Source organism: Dromaius novaehollandiae, chromosome 6 (assembly GCF_036370855.1).
Source record: "Dromaius novaehollandiae isolate bDroNov1 chromosome 6, bDroNov1.hap1, whole genome shotgun sequence".
NCBI classification, from domain to species: Eukaryota; Metazoa; Chordata; class Aves; order Casuariiformes; family Dromaiidae; genus Dromaius; species Dromaius novaehollandiae.
The window spans coordinates 17,290,270-17,306,531 of NC_088103.1; the positions used below are offsets into that span (position 1 = coordinate 17,290,270).

The 16,262-nt window shown below is 38.9% G+C and overlaps 1 long non-coding RNA gene across 1 annotated transcript; it reads right to left on the reverse strand.

The window, feature by feature from the left end:
* Positions 1–852: 852 nt before the first annotated feature.
* On the reverse strand, positions 853–11,616 carry LOC112993331 (uncharacterized). Its single transcript, XR_003261702.2, has 8 exons — positions 11,418–11,616; positions 7,791–7,852; positions 7,561–7,649; positions 5,975–6,045; positions 5,177–5,265; positions 4,145–4,249; positions 1,465–1,597; positions 853–1,012 (listed from the first exon to the last, which is right to left on the reverse strand). It is a non-coding gene; the product is annotated as an uncharacterized LOC112993331 (long non-coding RNA).
* Positions 11,617–16,262: the final 4,646 nt, after the last annotated feature.

Here is a 16,262-nt window from a genome sequence, read left to right on the forward strand (position 1 = left end):
ATGCCCACTGCTACCACATAAAACAAAATATCAGTGACACCACTCTGCAGAACATTCTGTAAATGCTCCTGGGCCATATACTTTCTGCACTGAGTGTAGGACAGAACAATAAGAACGAACAGAGACAGCTTTCAGCCACCACTATACTCCCTATAATGCAGGTGCAAATCTGAGCAATACAGAAAGGTATCTATTATCCACGCATATTCCAGCCAAACCAGGTTTTTTCCCTTACAAGCCAGCTATTGGTTTCTATTTCCCCTGATTCTTTCATAAAAATTCCCAGGACTGTGCTGTTAGGACCGGACAGCTGGGGGCGGCTGACTGTAAAATGCCTGCCTTACATTACAGCAAAGATGGATGAGCAGGGGGGAGAGAGCCACCAGGGCCAGAGAAAGCGTCAATACTGCGCTGACAGTGATTATTACTCACTGAGTCTCTGCGGGCTGCTTTATTGACAAAGGGGTGACCCAGGGTGGGAGGGCTGCAAAGTGAGAGCACTGTCACCGCAGCGGTTGCACACATCCCAGAGCAAAACACGGAGCTGTGGCATCTCTGAGCAAGCTGACCACAAGTCAAACATCAGGTGAGTAACTGCCCACCCACTTTCTAAAGCAATGGAAAAAACATCACTTCTGAATGCGGCTTGTGCAAGGGCTGCTTGCAACAAAAAAATGAACAGCTAAATAGGCAGTTGCGACATATACAGCATCTGTTAAGCTTCAACTTTCAGAAAGTACCTACCCCCCCCCCCCCATGATGCACTGAGTCGCTCTGCCTCACGAGGGTGGCCGTTTCCCAGTCCTTTCCTCAGGACCTGGCGTCCCCCTTACCTAGTGGCAGCGGCGTGGGGACAGGCGGACCAGCCCCAGGGCTCTGCCCCCCTTTACAGGTGGTACCTGGCACGAAGGGGCTCCCCGTCTCTCCCTCTAGACGGTCTGCCTTTCCCTGCCACGCTGGACATGGTCTTCCCGTGGTGTCCCGTGGCTCCCCTGATGCTCAGCCACAACACCTGCATGTACAAACACAACATACTTTTTTTCATGCACATGCTTCATTCGTTCAGCCCTGTTTAATTCCGACACATTGATTCATGCGTTTACTTCCCTTGGAGATATTAATACCAGCTCATACATACAGAATGAGAAGGGAAGTAGCAATAGCATTGAAATTGCAGTGTAACAGATGTTAGCAAAGATAGTTACAATGTCTTCTTGGCATACATCTTTCTTTGTTGGGTGACCTGAGTGGTAGAGAAATAGAGGAGGGAGAGGGAGAGAGAGGGGGAGAGAGAGAGGGGGGGAGAGAGAGAGGGGGAGAGAGAGAGGGGGAGAGAGAGAGATTAAAACTTGAGGTGTATGCCCAGAAATGAAACGATCTTGTACATTCATTGCTTCAGTCTGGAGAGGAGACATCTTAAACCTCTATGAATTACACTCTGAAGCTAAGGAGGAAAAGCTATACCTTTGATTTCTTGCAGAGATGTGCTGTGCTTTTTCTGTACCAAGCAGGAAAAAGGGTGCTCTTTCAAAAGCAGTAACGGAGGCAGTTACAAACAAAACTGGCTGTTTGGGTCCGAGTGTCCTACGGCTGGAGCCTATAGCAGTAAGACAAAACTCTCAGGTAAAACCTAGTTTGTGTGTCTTTAATTTTAATGGCCAAATTTAAACAAATACAGTTCATAGGATTTTTTAATGCAGGGTGATGCTAGACATCCACAGTGTAAGAAAATGAAGATCACATTTTCAACAGTTCATTTCTGAGTAGTTATTCCACACTTTCTCAGTGATGAAATGGTCCTAGTGAAAGACAAGCACTCATCCCTGAGAGCGGTGAGAAGCCTGCTGAGGAACTAGAAGGAAAATCGGGAGTAGTTTAGTTTATATCTTCTCCCTTCCCCTGTGGACATACTACAGTTCCATAATTCCAGAAGGGAACACTTCCTTTCCCAAGGCCAGCAAAGGTATCCCAATGCTAAAACAGAGGCAGAGAGGGTGCATGGTTAAAAGCAGCAGCAGGTTGCTAATAACACGGTTCAGCCTGAAGCTGGAAAAGGAACGAGAAGAACTGAATAGGGCAGTCGGGGCACGGGTGCATAAGAGCTCCGTGGGCTAGACCGCGTGTCACCTCTGAGAAACTGCAGGTGTTTTCTTGTGGTATTTATGGAAGTATATTTGCTTTTTACCAAGGAAAAGCTTTTACAGTCATTAGACATTAAAGATGCAATAAGCAAATGATTCATTGTCAAACATTTAAAACAGTGGTTGTGATCTCTGAAGTATGGAGGGGGGGTTCCCTCTCTCACATTCTTTTTTATCTTTTAGCTTCCGCAGTGCTCAAATCCTCAAATAATATTTAGTAATTAACAAATCTTTGTAATCATTTTTGGTTTGGGCTGAAAATTTACTTCTTGTTACACATAACCACATACTGATATTGGTAGCATTCAGTATCACATATAAAGGTGGGTGATTTTTCATGATAGTTTTAATGATGTCTTGATTTTTGATGGGTGGTTTAATTTATAAGATCCAGTGTTCCTATCACAGGGAAGGAAAAAAACATGGAAAAAGAAAAAAAATCACATGGAAAGAAAGAATCTAAATACTGCATATACTGACTTTTTATATTATGAGATGTTCCTTCTATTTTCAGTACAATGTCTTTTTAAAGCTTTTGGTTCTTTTCTGATAAGACTGACCTAATTGTTTTGTTTTACTGACTCACACTATTTATTTTGGATTTGTCCTCCACTACATACTGATCACTGAAATGCCTTATATAAAACAGGCACAAGGCAATACACTGGAATATTACAGTGCTTATAGTTGTCCCCTGCCTCAAATCTGCATGACCATGCTTTTCTTCAGAGACTCAGCTCCACCATTCAGCCAACACCCATCTTAAGCATAGTTACATTAGTAGTAGGTGTTCACCAGATTTCAAGGTCTGTTCCCTCAACATACATACACTTGTGTATCGATACTGGCCTGGCAAGTCTGATTTGCATGTCTGCTATTTGAACAAAATTTCCTCTTTAAGTCTGTGTACTGGTTCACCTTTTTCATGGAACATGGTTTTATCTTCTGATTTGATAATGTAACTTATATGGGCAGAAAGGATCTGATAAAATCGCTTCATGTGGTAGGTGTTCTGTATTCATAACTCTGACAGTCTAAGGATATAAGGAAAATAAAAGAGGTCAGGAAGGGACACTGAGCCCAAATGCTTGCTTGTTTTTCTACCTGCAGCTGTTGATCTAACAGCAAATACTACCTCTCCACTAAATTTGATGAAGTATTAAGAGGAGGCTGGGTGGCGCTTTAAAGAGAAACCAATAGCGAAAGATAAATAGTCCAATGAAGCTAAGTACATGCCCAAAGCCCTCTGCCTAACTTCATTTTACACTGTATGATCGGTCAAACGTATGTTTTGCTTTCCCACTGTATTTTCTGTCCCAATCACAGGAACAGAGGAGCATTCTTCTTCCAAAGGCATATACTCACACGTACTATTCTTGTACAGATAGAGGCCTCTTCCTACAAAGTCTAAGACACCCTTGAAAACTGAAACTTGAAACCCACTAATGCCTGCTGACTCCCGAGTCATGACACACTGCTACAGTGACAAGTTCTAAAAGGTCAAATTTTCAAACCTGAAATCTCTGCAAGAACTTCAGATACATTTATTGGACAGGTAAATTTTAAAAAGTCAAAAATGGAAATCCATACTCTAAGAAAATCCACACCTCTGTACTATACAAACAGAAATCAGCACTTTTTATAAAACTCTGAAGGTTTGAAAAACATAAGAAGAGATAAAAAATTTCCTTAAGTAATTAAAGAGAAATCATGCACTCCCCCTTTACCCTTCAGTACACTAATCACTTCTTCCTTATAGTAATGTTAGATTTGGGGGGAGGGGGGGAATGAAATGCAGATTAACTTCTTAAAAACTCCTAGTAAAATCTTTTACCAATTAAAAGTGCTTTCACTTTTCCTGTTGCTAGGATACTTCACTTACTTTCACTGACCAATTTTCCTTTGGCCAATATTCATGGAGGTGTCTCATTCAGTTAGTAATGTCAAAATGTAGATGCCCTGGTCTCAACAAGTTTGGACTTACTAAGCTTTTTAAATTTTACCTTTGGTTGGCTTTTTTGCATTCACATCTGGATCTCTGACCTTCAGCTAAGTAGACTTCAGCTATCCTTCGTGCTTGAACCGAAGCTTTAATCTTCAGCTGCATCCTTTGTAGATAATTTAAAAATTAATAATACTACTTCAATAAATTACTTTAAAATAATTTAATTACATGTCAGTAGGTGCCACAGCAGATATTTTATTTGCATCACATAATGCACAGTAATTCAGAAGAAGAAAGGAAAGGATGATAAAGCTAGATGGACAGCAATTCTAGGGCCACATTTTGTTAACTTAGTTTTGTACTTTTGAAAGTCTAATTTTTATTGTTTTGTTAAGAGTTGAGCATACAGATGTGCAAGGAATAAAACCCCATTATAAGAGTTTTTCAACAGAATGCCCCTATCTGAGAAACTTAGAAAAGGAACTGGTATCATTCTCAAAGGCAACAGTTCTCTGCAGATACCTACTGAACAGCTATATCAGCAGATAAAATCATGCAACACAGAGATTATTTGCACTGTTTAATAAAAAGGAATTAAAGACAGGTTTTTTGTGCATTACTTAGTGTAAGAGTCATTGTGAAAACCTTCTGTTCATCAAATTTCAGAGGATTTTGAGACAGAATCTATCTAAGTACATGAAGTAATTTGATGTAGATGATGTTATAAAATGCCATTGGTTAGGATAAAAGCTCACGCCCATTTCTTATTCTGTAGGTTCGAGGACAAGTCTTCAAGTATTTCACCTGAAACAATTACGTTTAGGAGAGTTTAGGTTAGAAGTTTGCTAACAAAAAGCAAACAAGCTGGTTCGAGAAAGCATAGATAAGAAGGATTTTTGTTTCAATATTTATTGTTCAGTGTAATGTATAGAAAGGTACCTCCTTGACTATATAATGTTGTGGGTTTATAGCAACCAGATGACCAGTTTTGAAAGTTATGTAATTACTACAAAAGATATATAAGTTTTTATAATTCTATACACACACACACACACAAACACACACAGAGTTAACATAATAACAGCATTACCATGCCTGCTGCAAAGGAACCAAGGAAATAGCCAGGGCCTTATTGCAACAGTCTTCATACTCCATTATCCATCAATGGATGCTGTGTATCTGCAGTGCAAAGTTTTTTCTGAATGGTAAGTATGATTATGAATGGCTAATATATACTAGTTTGCTAGTGAGTTTCTCTTTTTTGTGATCTTGCAACCTATGTAGAGAATGAAGCATCCAGAGGGAACAGAAACATTCATGATTCATGAAATGCTCTGGGCACAGTCTCAGAATGACATTTTATCAGAGCTGTACTGTATACCCCTTCTTATTCAAAATGCATTTCACTTCAAACATATGTTCCAAAACCCTCAAATTCAATAGGACTTAAAAACATGCTTAAATGCTTTCCTAATTAGGAATACATTCTCTGGAAGTATGGGGCTGCAAACTATAACTTCTTTAAATAAAAGAGCCCAACTATCATTTAATGCGATATGTAATCTAGGACCATTCAAAGACACCTGCAACTCTTCCCACTAAGGTCCACGGCCTTTGGAGCAGGACCTTACTAATCAACTGTTTAAGCACCTGTTTAAAATTAATCATGGGTCTCAGAAATCAGAGCATCACCACGTATTAAACACTTATAACTAGGAATAAGCATAACCAGGTGCTGAAGAGTTTTGCTGAATCCAAGGAAATCATGGCACTAACAGAGCCATGATGCAGAGGAAGTTCGCTCTCGCAGCAGTCAGTCTGTCTGTTTGGAGACGATCTTTTAAACAGGGCTCCCTAGCTGCTACGGTAAATGATATTGTATACTTACTGTAAATCGTACAAGGCCGCTTTGTAGTTTACCTCTGGGTGCCCAGGAATTTCAGTATTTGAACAGCCATTCTGCGAATTGAGATTCATTGCCTTATAGCCAAGCTTACGGTTAAATGCACTGAAAATTACATGCTGTATATGTGCCTCTTCCCCTAACATGCCTTCATTTCCAAAGGCAGCACCAATCAAAGTATATTATCGTGTTGTGCTAATAACACAGGTGGTGAGTTAATGAGCAGAGCTAGATATGAAGGAGTCAAGTGAGTTACCCTCCATTTGATACTTACTCTGTCTGTACCACCTCTTATCTCACTTGTACTCTCTGTAGCTGTGGCAAGATATTTTTCTTTTGCTATCTGCTTTCATTATTATTTTTACATACCGTCTGTAGGTGCTTTGGGGAACTCCTTTATCTCTAAAGTGAAAATATCTACAGGCAATGAGGGGATTCTAACATGAAGAATTGCAACCCTTCAACAATTGTGGGGATGTTTTTGCACAGCACTTCTTTTTACGTGAATCTGCCTTTCGATGGCACTGAAGAAGGCTATCAATGCCACTGCACTTGCGCTTGCCAAGGCCTGAACACAGGGCAGAGCAAAGCACTTAAGTGGTTTGTCAGTGACTTCACCAGCACTGCAACACGCTCACAGCTAGGCACAGCACAGAGAGCTTGTTCCAAAGTTAATTATAATGATAAACGTGTCATTTTCCATATGCTTTGAATCAGGGCTTATGTACATCTGCTGGGCTCATGCCAGATGGGGTTCAAACCATGTTGAGACTGAAGTTCATAAAACTGACAACTGATCTAACGTGGCTTGTGCAAGTTGCTTAGTAATTTGCTGTTCTTTGTATTTTCACAGACATGGATTTTTATTCACATCCCCAGGGATCATGCATATATTGGGCTAGATAGATCACTGGGCTCACCCAGGAGAGCATGTTTATGTTTTTATGTATAGCTTTCCTCCAAAGCAACAATAGCTCCCAAAACACTAGGGATATTCATCTCAAAAAGATGTTAATCCTCCCTCTGGAGAATCCTATCTTACATACTTCTTTGCATGGTAAATCCCTCCATCTGTTAAAAAAGCAAGGGAGAAACACAGCAAGAAGAATGAAAACTGATCCATGATGGATTTTTTTTTTATATAATTGTCCTGTATGTTGCTATCTCTATGGTGCTGCCAACTTCAAGTTGGTTCAAACTTCCGCTAATTTTCACGCTGCTTAGTTACTCATAGATTGTAAATGCTTCACAATGGGACTGAGGATATTGAGACTTGAACTGCAACTACTGCTACTTGAAATACAGATAAACAGCAAGTCAAAAGTGATGTAAGTCAGTAGGAACAAATACAGTGTCAAGATAGCTTTTTTAACTACATAACACAAAACAGATCTAATTCACATCATATCTTTAGTTGCTTGTCTTGGAATGCATTAAGGGAACAGTTTGTTGACAGAAACCTACTTCTTTTTTCCCCTGCTTCACTTCTCACAACTGCCTATATTCATTGGTGAATGACCCGTCCTAACTTGAAATTTCTACTAACAGTTGCATGACAGATGATCACTTACTTGAAGACAAAATGGAGGCTGGCAAATTATCTTGAAAGTATTTGATTCATCCTGGAACAACAGAGGCAAAATCTTCTCCAGCTCAGCACCTGTTTGAGATACATATATTGTAACCAGGAATCTTCCGGGGTGGGGGGGACACAAACACACAAAGCAGAGAGTCTCTGTTGTTTTTGCTGAAAGGCAATTCATTTGCAAAATTCACATAGTTTACATTTGGCATTGCTCACCTCAGAACCACTTCATGGCCACTCCTTTCTGGTACTGCTTTGCGAGTCATTATGGTTGCCAGCTGGGGGAAATAAGGTAAAATAACATAGTGAGATGTACTAGTTTGTGCCAGCAGCTTCTTTTTTTATAACTGATAGTTAACTTAATATGTAAATGTATGGATCACATACCTCTCTCTTCCCCCTCCTCTTATTTGTATTCCTTAGTGTCTACTGCAGTGTATAATTATGTTCCTAACTCTCCTATTATAATACATTCCAGTTTCCTCATTGTAAATTTAATTTTGGAAAGCTGACTGTACTTCAAAAGCACATTCCTGATGATGTTGTACGCTGCACAAAATGGACGACTGTACAAAATGGGCCATTCCATAATGTTTAGGTTTAGAAGGATTTGCAGTTTGCATAAAGTAATCCAAATCGAACAAAGAAGTAGCCATCCAGCTCCTTACCAAGGACTGGTGAATTAGTTTTTCACTGTGGGGAGTTTCATCTCTTATTCAAATTCAGAAATCCCAGTAGTAGTCAAGATATCAGCAAACCATAACTATGCCGTAAGTCAGTCAATACTTTCACTCTGAGTAATAGGAGGACCGAAAATAGCTCCCATGAAAGCACAGAAATAAATAAATAAAAGAGCAAGATGATATTAACTGGCTCCTGGACACGTTGCCATTTCCTGCTAAGGCAAATTTCAGATAACAAATTTGAATGTGGATAAAATTTGACATGCTAGCCTGAAATGAGTTATACCAAAATTGTTTCCTCATCTACCTGTGTAGTGTGTTACATTTTACCATTAAAAACATTCAGTCTGAAGGAATCTACAGTTCAAATATTTGAGATCTTACTACTGATTTAAGAATTATATAGCCTCAGATTTCTCACCTCTGCCATAAGCTTCTCGAGGAACTCAGAGAAGGAACTGTCAAATGTTACAGTGAGTGTGTCAGCATGTGCAGATACCTTCCTACAAGATTTAATGCATCTTTCAAGTACATCCTCTCCTGCCTAGAGAAATTTTGTAGCAAGAGGGAGGGAGAACCTCATGAGAAATCACTAAAGAGGATCTGATGATGGATGAGAATCAAAGGAGTCAGTCTGGAGCTCAGAGCAATCATTTATAAAAGCTAACCACTTTCTGTGAATACTGACAACTTTGGAGGAGCACTACATGGATTATAGATGAACGAGAACTTGTGTCCTGAATAGCAAAGACAATATTTACAGCAAGGATCAAGGTCAGGACTTGACTGCTTTCTAGTTCACCTAAGTCCATAAACAAATGGGCATGTGGAGCTGCTATGATCAAATTCTTTGAAAATGAGTCCACGGGTCCATTAGCACATGGATCCAGACTCAGCTAACATTTTGGTAGGTCATTGTTACTGTATTTAACCTGTAAGTACGAACACCTAGTGAACATTAATTTTGTATTATACTGTATACTCTTTTTAATATAGCAGATTGGAAAAACAGAAGGTTCAGGGCAGCAAAGGCAAAAGCAAGACCGCAACCTATTTTATATTACAGGATATCATCATGTATTAAATCACAGCTTCCTTTAATCTCCCAACACAAAGTACCAAACTAAACAGTCCTGTGTGACACATCCTGTATCTTTTCTCACCAACTCTGTAATTCGCATTCTCCTCAGATGGCCCACTGGCAGGATAAAATGTAACGTGATGCAATGATGGGAAGATTGGGCCAGACAAGTAGAAATCAAACATACAGTACTCTTTTTTAAATGGGAAAGTAGTTAACCATTTGCTGCAAGATGCTAAGCATGCAAGAGATTCTCTGTTTCTTCAACTCCTTCAACCAAGACCACATTGAATGTAATCCTAAAAGCTATGCTCCACCTCAGCCAGAATCTGTGAACTCCATGAGGGCATTAGCAGCTGAAATCCTCTGGTCTGTTACATAGAAACTCTGATTTGATATCATAGTAGTCATGTAGATATTAAAATCTATGAATCTTTTTTCAACCACGTCAAGTGCAATAGCTCTTACTACAAAATGGGATCTCTTTTTGCTTTTATTCTTTTGGTAATGGATCCCCCAAGCTACAATTAAGTTTGGTGAATGAAGAATCTGGAAGACTGACATATTACTTTTTTTTAGATTTCCTGCTGAAGCTTTGGTTTTGTGTTCATTCCAAGAGACTGCCCTCTAGTCAGCTGTTGCCTCTTTTTCACTCCATCTTGCATATAAATATTTAACTCTGCTCTGATATAAAATTTTGATAGAATGTGAACTGGGGAAGTATAGCCAAGACTAGGATATTCGAGCTCATCTTTATAAAATAAAAATGGCTTTTATCTTGGCTCTCTTACTAAAGCAACTGAGAAGAAAGTGTATTTCTTGCTGCAAGTTTTGAAGGGAAAAATATTTTGTAAGCTCACATTGATCAGGAAACGTTACGTGCTTGGGTATTACAATGTGTAACTACACCATAAGGACCAAGAACCGGCCCCAGAGAAGATCCACCCAGGGAACACACTCCTTCCCAGAGACGATCTCTTCTGAACCATAACTTCACAAAGTCACACCCACAGAGTATCCTTTTGCTAAGACTGAAGTGTTCTGTGTAAAACGATTCTGATTCACTAATTGGGGCTGCAAGAAGATTTTTATCATTTCCCAGTGAACAGAACTGCGGAAGGAGATGGCGAAGACTGTGTACAGGTAAACTGGTATGAAATTCTGGATAGAAAGAAACAAATTATGACCTAGTAGGTAAATAAACATACTCCAACCTTGAAAGTATGAGTTACTGAACTGAAAAATTGTATCATCTTGCCTGTAATTGCATAGCCCCCGAAAATAGCAAAAATGTATTTGCAGTGTTGGGTTCAAAGAGTTTGAAAGTTAATGATTAAGAAGAGATGTAATTTGGGGCTAATATATTTCAAGTTATCAAAATTGGAGATGTCAGGATTCTTCCAAACAGAAACCAAAAAACTCTAACCTCCTTGCAGCTATCATCTCCAAAATAACCAAGGTTATAAATAGCAATAAAAGTTTATGTGCTATCTCCATTTTAGTAGAAATTTTAATTATGCATTGGTCTTGGCACTATACCCACGTGTCAGTCACATCACTTCGGCTTTTCCAGTTCTGAAAACAAGATGCCTATACTGTAAAAATTACCCGGAATAATCCCTTAAACAATGGTTTATTTTTATTCTTTCCAAGAAAAAAAATATCAAGAGACAATATACTTCCCAAACTGCTCAATGCTGTTAACATTCTTCTGCTTTTAGCTTTGCATCAAATCCAATGAGCACTTCATTTGCCTAATGAAAAACATATTTAAACTAATGAGTACACAGTGTTTTTATTTACATATGTAATTAAAATTTATCACTATTAATAGCTGACAGAGGGGAAGAGAAAGTGTGATTATTCCAGTAAATGCACACTCTTTCAAGAGGATAACACTTCACAGACAACACTAAAGATAGAAATTAAAAATTGGCATCAGCGCAGAAAGGTATAAAACTCTGAGGTGTCCAAATCCCTGTGGTCCACTTCTGCAGACAAAGCAATTAACACTTTCCTCCTCTCTAGGTGCATCAGAATTTATCACCCATTTATAGAGCCCACAACTCGTGTTCCTACCATTTCCTGGAGGAGTGTGGATGGATTCCCCAATTTTGTATTTTCTACAGGAACAGAGCTGCGTGGACCGGTCAGACTCTGTATTTCCAAGAACGTAGTGGGAGGTCAGTTAAGTCAGAGAATACTCAGCTCGGTAGAAATGCGAGGGAGAAAAATGACAATAAACATAAACTAAGTGAGAACGAGGAGCCAGAGGTACTTTCTGCAAACTGCCCGAGAGTGAAAAACCTGCAGATGGGCTGACTTAGGTGGACAAAGGCTACCTGGCATTCACACAGAGAAGGGGTGCAGGGAAGTGAGATTAATCAGTCAGTGATACCGAGATCTTTAGTCCATCCCGTTGTTCTTAGAAACGGAGTTCAAAGTCAAGCGTCAGACACTGGATATGGCCACACAGACAGACGTGGCAAACGGTGCTAAATCTTCAGCCCGCCCTTTCTGCTGTTATCCTACAAAGATGTTACAGAACCTGCCAGGGGAAAGCAGATCTCTGCTTAAAGCTCCACCATGTATAAAGACACATTTACTAAACAGTGCCAATAACCATGGTGCACTCTGCTCAGGTGAGCAAGAATTTTAGAAGTAACACTATAAAGAACTCAAATCTACAGTGCATATGATAAATCACTGATCACATATGCATTTTTCTAAGCATTTTGTGAATATTACAATCATGGCTAGGACACAAGAAACCATAATATACAATCTCACTGCAGTTTTGCCAGCATCAAGAGTTTTGCTTTGATTTCATGTTTTGGGTTGAGTTGAACATTTTTTAATTTAAATGAGGACATATGAACAGATAGCATGCGTAAAGAGGAAGATCTGATACCAACACGTGTATTGAACAATGGGATTTCTTTTTAAATAGACGTCCTTGAGCAAAAAAACCTCTTTTCAGGTGTAGTTAAAAAAATCCTGATTAACAAGCAGTACCTGTTTACGCCAGCTTTAGGTTAGTTCCAAAGTGTTGTTACCATGCAGACTGCTGGTGCTGGACTACGATCACTCTACATTTATCTGAAGTCTTCCTGTTTACACTGGGAAAAAGGTCAACAGCACTGAACTAGAGCATCTCCAGTTTGCATGCATAGACAGACACCCATGTATCACATGGCAAAACCTGCCAAATTGAAAAACTGAAAGGATCTGAAAACTCCAAGTCCTAATAGCTAAAGATCTACTCTAACTACAAGACTTTTTTTTTTTTTTTTTTTTTTTTGAGGTGGATAGTTTTAAAAAAGGTTAATACATTGAGCGATGCATAGAGCTATGGAGTTCTGAGGTAGAAGTGAGAAAAGATATTGAGGTCACTTTGGTATATGCAATATCCATACAAAAATCTGAATACGCTGTCTATGTCGCTGGCTAATGAAGTATGCTAGCTGCATGCTCAAATGTGTGGGTACAGATTTAGAGACTGCAACATTAGTGCATCTCCAGATGGTGCTATTACAAATTGAGTTATACATTCCGTTTATGTGAAAACGCAGGATTTACTTATCTCTTGGAGAAACTTGTCAGTTGTGAAAAAGTTCATTGTAAAAGCTGCACCGGTTATTTACTACCTATATTGCTTTAAGGCTTAACTCTTTTAGATGCCAATGCTGTCTACATGCGTACTATACAAGCAAACAAAAGGACTATTAAATGCCAAAAGACTATACACTATAGAGATCATTTTTGAATAAAACATTCTTTAAGGAGGTAGAAAAATTACATAAAATAGGCAAGCAAATCTGAAAATACTGCCTTGAGGAAATCACCAAGTGCTGAGTACATTATAAAATCAATCCACTTATTCAAAATGCCGAAATGTAGATTCAGAATCCTACATTTAGATGACAGTTTCTTCCTTACTCTCCCTCTTTCTCTCTTTTTAATCATGGCCACAATGTGAATGTTGGGGGGAGAATAAAACAGAGGACAGCTATATAAAAATATGTTCCTTTTTCTGCTGTGCATCTTTGATTTGTTTGTCTCTTTCCAATTATACAGTACCATAAAGCATGAGCAGGGCTGTCAGCACGGCAGAGTCAATATTGCTGTGGAAGACTAAACTGTATTCTTTTCCACCTTCTGCTACGTTAACAAGATTGCCTGGCGAGCCCTGATTCTAGGACATTCGCAATTTGCAGTAGCTGATGATGATGCACGAAGCATAAACAACATGTTGATTTTAACTGGATTCAGTTGGTACAATAGGAATGCTTGTTTAATTATTATTTCCTAACTTGTAAGATTCAATGTGGAATACTCTAAATATACTAATTATGGAATTCTGGGATTTTTTTTAGAAGAGTTAATCTTCTAACTAATCTCTGCATTGCAAATGTAGTTATTAGACGGTTCTGGAACTTCTAATTTTCCCAGCTAATTTGTACTTCAAAATTAAATACATTATAATATTATGGTAAAATGATTCCGCTAGGTTCTAGATGGCTACAGGCTGATAGAGCATTACCTTAAGTTCTACTGACAGTTTGAGCTCTCGGGAATAATATTAAAGTTTTGCAGCACATGGTTTATGCCTAACGATTACTGAGTTTCATTAAAACCTGTATGTACCATGGATTAGTCAGACATTGTTTTCAAAGAGAAAAAACCTACTCAGAATGTGAAGATAAATTAAGGCCCCCATCTTTCCTTCTCTTCAAGTTCATGGATATTTTATTCTGGAAATTCATCAATGCCTTTAAAATTCAGCATATTTTCAAGAATCATTTCCACAAAATACATGGAACATATTGTCCAAATGCAAGAATATTGCACACAAAAAAATAAACTAGTCAAGTAATTCAGCTGCTCCCAATTATTCTCTGATCCCTAGTAAGCACTGTTTGCTATAGGATAACTAAGCAAGTAGGAAAGAAAATGAGTTCTGGCATGGTGTAGTAACTGGCATTCTCCATTTCTATGGTAACATTAATAAAAGTCTGTTAATAATAATGAAATGAAACAGAATAAAAATAAGGAAGCTAAATAGAAAGATTTATTGTAAGCTTAAGGGTTTTTTCCTTTTTAGTGAGAACTATACGGACAGACTTGCACACAACTAAACTTCAGTACAACACAAACTGGTGCATATATTACTAGCTCTGCTTGCCAGCAAGCACAGACAGATGTGCGATGAATACGTATTTGACCTAGGATAGCTCTAGAAAGAATATTAAAGCAGACAAATGTACACAGACATTGCAGTTGTTTGGGGGGCATTTTGTAGAATCGTAGACTCATTACCAGCTACTAATGAATTCAGAGTACGTTAGAGTTCTCTGCAATTTTTCTTTGACAAGAATGACAAAATGATAAAAATACACAGTAGAAACTTTCTCAGCTGGGAAAATTTGCCTAACTCATTTATATTCTTACACAGAGAAAATAATTTGCTTTACCTCCAGCTACTTCTGATCCAGCTAGTAACATAATGTATTAAATAATTCTTATCTGTACATATATGCATATTTATATAGTCTCATTGGTTTATGGACCTGTAGCTAGGAAAAAAAACCCATGCTGTTCTTGCCAGGGATTCTCAAATCTCAGTTGCAACGGAAGAAAAATCACAAATAAACATAATGCAAATCTTACCATCCCCTCCCTTTCCTTAGTGCAAAACATGAAGAGGTCCCTGATGATACAAAGGAGAGAATTCTGGTCCCATCATCAAATAAACCAAAATCCATTACTGGGAAAGAAGGAACTGCATAAGGGATGAAGAATAATCAAATCTGATCTTCGTGTTAATCTTTGCTCCAAATATAATCTGAATGTACAGTAAAGCTTCACCAGCCTTACAAATGTGGGGCTTTTCATTCATTTTCACAGAGTTCTGTATTTCTAAGTTCCTGATAGAAGAAAAATATCGAAATTCATCAAATAGACCCACAGAACATTTTTAGCTTCTCTTGGTACTGAGCTGAACTGAATGTCTGATCTGAAAGCCTCTGATTTTGCAAGGTTTCCAGGACACACTGAAAAAAATCAGACAATTTTGACCCATTGTGTAGGAGATGAAGCATCTAACTGAACCAGCAGAAGTGGAAGCAGTTGGGGGAAAGTACGGTCTAAATCAAACAGGAATAAAGGTAGTAATGACCATACTACACACATGCTAAAAGAGGGCTAAAAAGCTTTTCCCAAGATAAAAATGTACTTGGACAAAAGATACAGCATGGAACATGACAAAAGGTAATGCAACACCTACAATTAGCGTTAGTGAGTGTGCCTCAGCCTACGTTTCTGGAGTGCCTGCATTCACCTTCAGCTCCCTGTGCTGTTTCTGCCTTTTTGCCTCTTTCTCTCCGGCGCCAGTATCCTTCTCCTTACTTCAGATGTCCTCAGATCTGGACAAGGGTTCACACTTGCTTTGGTCTCACCCTTCTGGTAATTTAATTAGAAATCTCTTTGCATATATGCTTTTATGCTCAATGGACTTAATCTGGACTAAAAATAGGAGCCTACTTTGACATTCCCAGCCAGGAAATACTTTGAAGGCTACTGGTAGCCTATTAGTGAAATGTATCCTGCTTGCCCTGCACCCAAGACATACCACGTGGCTGCTTGCTTGATTTAGGGTAGGAAGCAAAATGCTTTGTAACATCTGCTTGTTTGGCAGGGTTGCATGACAATAGTAAAACAATTTAATTCTGGTATCCAATCTGTAACCGTGAGGAGGGGTCAGATGACCAGCATCCAGCAGGTAACACTCATCTGAGCAAGCCAGGGTGGACCAGCACCCGGAAGGTAACACCCATCTGGACAAGGTGGAACAAACTATTTCCGACCTGTGGAAAGAGAAAGTAAGTCTTTAGCCCAGGCTGCTTTTGACCAACAGAAAAGTGC